Below are 5,273 nucleotides of genomic sequence, written 5' to 3'. Positions count from 1 at the left end.
ATTCAGAAGATCCCAAAGGAGACAAAGGAGGGCTCTTGTGTGTCAAACACACAGTTGGGTCTCACCTTTCTCAACTGCTAAAACCGTCCAGGCTGGGTCAGGCGTCTGGGCAGTCATGGGGCAGCTTGAGCCCAGAGAATTCTAATCCCTTAGGCAAATAATAATGTATAAACTTACGATTAGTATTCTGTTTCAAAAGCCTGTGATCCAAAGACAGTTAGCAGATGGCCGCTAGGGTGAACTCAAAAACTCTGCTCTTGAATTCCCACATCACAGTCTTCCTCTCTGAGTCCAGACATCTCGTCATTCGCTCCTGGTTCAACCAGAACCTCTGTTTGGCCACCTCACTGCCCTGGGACACGTTTGCATGTCCGGGCTGTGCTCTGGATGAGGGAGTCTCCCTTCCACCGACTCCCACCTTCTCAGCATCGCTCTCTGCTTTGCGGGAAGAGAGCCCAGGATAGAGGCAATGGTATTTGGGCCAGAGAGAAAGCGGGCAGCACTGGGAGGCCGTACTTTCAGGACACTTGTGCCCTTGAGCAACGATTTAATAAATGGAGTCCCAGTGACCTGTAAGAGAGGAAGCCTTTCTGATACAGCAGTAATTTTCTTCTGGCCACAAAGCATTAATATTCAGCAGTAAAGTTCCAGAATGTGGAACTGTGTGATGAGCTTTAGAAGTGTTCACAGCGGGAACTAAGGAGGAAATTAGGGATGCCAGGATGGAGCGGGTGCTGGTCCCGTTCATTTGTCTTTTCCTTTCCCTGCCCCCAGTTCCCCTAACTCCCACCAAGACACCAAAGTCCCATCTAGTATGTTTGTAAAGCCAAGTTCCTATGACATCAAACCATGGGGTCACCATGAGTCAGGGTTCCCAGATGCTTTTGATAACCCAACGAACACGATGGACCCTGTCCCCCAGGGAGGTGTACAAACTATGCATGGCACATTTTGAACATCATTTCTAGAGGACTGGAACCCTTCCCCCAAAACTTACCTTTTAAAGGCTTCCAAGAACTTCTCCTCCTGGTTTAAGGTGAGTCTCCTATTCCACTCCCATCACCTCACCAAGGACTATTTATATTTTAGAAATAAACTAAAAGACCAAGCAGTCTTAGACAAGGTGAAGATGAATTCTTGTTGCCTCTCCAAGAAGAGAGAAGAGTCTAATGCTGACCCTGCAAGAGTTTAGCGGTTCCTGGTTAAAAAGGGAAGCAGTGGTGGTTCCATGGTGGAGTTACCACCTTCCCTGAGAGAGCCTTGCATTTGATTCCTGGACAGTGCACCTCACGTGCAGCTACCCTTGTCTGTCAGTGGTGGCTTGTTGTGTTGCTGATGTTGAGCAGGTTTCAGTGGAGTTTCCAGACTAAGACTAGGAAAAAAGTCCTGGCAATCCACTTCAAAATCAGCCGATGAAAATCCCATGGGGCACAAACAACAGTCTAATCTGCAGCTGATCATGGGGATGGTGCCAGACTGACAGCATTTCGATCCTCTCTGCATGGGCCTCCATGAGTAGGCAGCTGATTTGAAGGCAGCTGACAACAACAAAGACACAGCTGTAGACACTTTGAAAACGTTGTAGGCTAGAAGCCCTTTTGGAGATCTACAAGGAGCATTAAAGGCTCTGAGAAGGCCTGCAACAATGGCTTGTCTTATTAATCTTTGTTTAGACAGCAGTTTGTAAACTTAGTTGGCCCTGTGATCCTTTTTTATTATTCTACCAGTTAATATCCCCATAAAACCACTGCTTTGAAGAATACTAATACAACTCAATATCTGCATTTTATGAATGAGGAGACTGAGGCCCAGAGAAGGGATGAGACTTTCCCAGGCTCACCGTGAGCCACAGGTGGGGCCCAGGTCTAGAAGCTCAGTTTCCTACGAACCACCTCAGGGCAATGGCCTTCTCTGAAAGGATGGGCAGGACTGTTTCAACCCACTTCTTCCTCAAGGAGGAAATAGGAGAGCAGAGCACTGTCAAGCTCCAGGTTTAGAGCTCAACACGCTTCCCCTCGGGTCATCACAGCCCAGAGCCCTGGCACACTCATGGATTTGTTCCGTCCGACTTGACGGCACATAACAACAACAACAATATCCTGCAGCCTGGAGTGCTCATGGAGCCCTGATGGTGCAGCAGATAAGTGCTCAGCTGCTAACCGAAAGGTCAGCAGATCAAATCTACCAGCAGCTCTGTGGGAGAAAGATGTAGCAGTCTGCTTCTGTAAAGGTTACAGCCTTGGTAACCCTATGGGGCAGTTCTACTCTGTCCTATCAGGTCACTATGAATAGGAATCAACTTGATGGGCGATGGGTTTTAATGGGTTTGGGGGTGCTCACTGTTAGGGTCCCAGGGAGGCCCAGTCCAGCATGGGTAAAGATGGGACCTAGAGGCCAGACTTGGCTTTCAGGGATCCTCTGAACCCACTTGGGCATTACTGGGGAACCAATGGACCGTTCGTAGGAGGACAGAGAGCTGGACCCACCCTCACTCCCAGCGTACACCTTTGTAACTAGGGGAAACCGAATTCAAAGGAGCAGCCAGGGCTCTGTTGAGGGTGTGGGTGGAGCAGGCCTGGGGCTGCTGAAGAGGATGCAAAACCAAGCTCTGCATTGTTCTAGGGAAGAACCTCCTTCTGTGTTTAAAATCTTCATGTGACGGCCCTGGTCAGCAGCTACGTGGAGACCTCCTCCCACCTCCCAAAATTTGACCCTTAAGTAGTAAGGAAGACCAAAGAAGAGTCGATGCCTTTGAGTTGTGGTGTTGGCAAACAATGCTGAGAGTACTATGGACTGCTAAACCAAAAACCAAAAAAAACCTCACTGCCATCAAGTCGATCCCGACTCATAGTGACCCCTCTTTGGGTTTCTGAGGTGGTATCACTATGGAAGTAGGTTGCCCAACCTTCCTTCCAAGGAGTGGCTTGTGGGTTGAACCACCAGCCTTCTGGTTAACAGTCCAGTGCCTTAGGCACTACACCACCAGAGCTTCCAAAAACCTAACTCACTGCTGAAAGATGTAACGAATCTATCCTGGAAGAATTGCAGCCAGAATGCTTCTTGGAAGCAAGAATGGCCAGACTTTCTCTCACCTACTTTGGTCATGTTGCCAGAAGGGACCATTCTCTGGAGAAGGAGATATGCTTGGGAAAGTGGAGGGTCGATGAAGCAGGGGAAGGCCCTCAACGAGATGCACTGACACAGTGACTTTAATGATGGGCTCAGGCATTAGCAGGGATCATGGGGCTGGTGCAGGACTGGGCAGTGTTTCGTTCTGTTTACATAGAGTCACTATGAGTCAGAGACAACTGGACAGCACCTAACAACAACAACAAGTAGTAGTAGCCCAGACTCACAGGACGTTTCCCCAAACATCCTCTCTGAGCCTCTTTGTAATGTCCCAGGTGATGCATGTCCTTTGGCTTCACTGCTGGAGACACAGATGATTTGCTCAGGAATCCAAGGCAGCTGAAGGTTGCTAAGAAGTTGAGAGGAAAGGTCTGAGGTTCTTCTATTTAAAAAAATAAAAATAAAAAACCCTCCTTGCCATGATTACAACTATGTGAAAATTGCGTGTATGACTATGTGTAAGTAGAAATTAGAAATAAAAATAGCTCCTTTGGTATAAAGCAGAAGATGGCGCCTTTCGAAACCAAAACCCCACTCACTGCTGTCGAGTCAGATCCGGCTCCTAGCGACCCCTCCTTGGGCTTCCGAGGTGGTATCACTATGGAAGTAGATTGTCCAACCTTCCTTCCTAGAGGGGTCCTAACATTCCCAGGAGGGCAGGCTGAGTCCCCCTTCTCCATAGCAAAGGGACACATGTGCTGGAGCCTTGGGTGAGGCCCTCCCTGGTGCCTGTCACTGACACTCCCTCTGGGCAGCCGGAAGATCTGGGGAACGCATCTGTCACTTTCCTCTGGGCACTGCCAAGGCCTCGGTGTGAGAACCCAGCTGTCCCTGTCCCTGCAGGACTGACCTGAGGCAGAGGTGATGATGGTGTGAGCTGCCTCGGGGACATTCCTGCAGTCAGCAAGCCAAGAAGAGGCAACTCTCAGAAGAAGAGGAACAGAGTGTGAGAGAGACAGGCTCAAGTCAGGCAGCTCTGGACAGCCACGGTGCCCAGGAGACAAGGGACCATCCACATGGCTTTGTCCCACCCCTCCTGCCCACCTCACTACTCTGCCCCTTCAGCTGTGCTTCCCCTCGGGCACCACACCTCCAAGCCATGGTCTGTGCCCTTCCCTCCACCCCTAGACCCCTTCTATTTGTCTACTGCCTCTGAACCAGAGAAAGAGGAGACCATTGATGGGGCAGGAATGCAGCACTGGGTCTGGAGTCTGGAGACCTGAGCAAGGCTCTCACAGCGGCCTCACAGCTTGGGTGTCCCCGAAGGCATTACTGTGGTAACTTTGAACCTCAATTCTGTAAACTATGAACCTTAAAGCTTTGTCATCCCCTGAGCTCATACGTCCAGGGGCCTCCCGTACATATCACCTGTCTACATGCCAACGAAAGTGAGCTATGCATAGTCCAGAGGGCCAGTGGGGGGGGGGGTCAATGGCAAATTCCTGCCCTTCTACCCTGGAGACCCGGCTTCGATTCCCTGCCAATGCACCTCGTGCTCATTTGCCACCTGTCAACGGAGGCCTGCCTGTTACGATGATGGGGAACAGCTTTCAGCAGAGCTTCCAGACAAAGAAGGACCAGGAAGAAAGGACTGGTGATCTACGTCCGAAACTTAGTGAAAACCCCATAAATCACAATGGTGCTGTCTGCACCTGATCGTGGAGGTGGCCCAGGACCACGCAGTGTTTTCTTCCATGTGCGTGGAGTGGCTATGAGTCAGCACCAACTTGAAGGCCCCTAACAACAATGGGAACTCTGGCTTCACTCGACACTTTCCCAGGACGCACCTATTTTGCTCCTAACCCTGGTCTCCCTCCTGGGTCCTGCTCAGCTCTCGGTGTCCTTTCGGTTTCTCCATTAATGTTAGTTTTCCTGGTCCATCTGTCGGAGGACTCTGTGGACTGGCTTTGACTCACACCCCTGGCTAGTCATCTCTCTCTAACATCCCTGTGGTAGTTAAGGTGGTGTGTCAACTTGGCTGGGCCTGGTTGAGTGGCTAGGCAGCTGGTGGTAGTTACTCCCCATGATGAGACTGGCAATCAGCTCCATGGTGGGATCTACCACAAGCAGCTGAGTAGGTGCTTTGGGTATGTGGTCTGCTTCCTGTATTTAAGGAGAAGCCTTGGGAATGGTCTCTAGCCTAT

The sequence above is a fragment of the Orycteropus afer genome, unplaced genomic scaffold (assembly GCF_000298275.1).
Source record: "Orycteropus afer afer isolate SDZICR_OR568_19922 unplaced genomic scaffold, OryAfe1.0 scaffold00127, whole genome shotgun sequence".
Lineage (NCBI taxonomy): Eukaryota > Metazoa > Chordata > Mammalia > Tubulidentata > Orycteropodidae > Orycteropus > Orycteropus afer.
The sequence above is the reverse complement of the archived record's forward strand: the minus strand, read 5'-3'. Positions refer to the sequence as shown.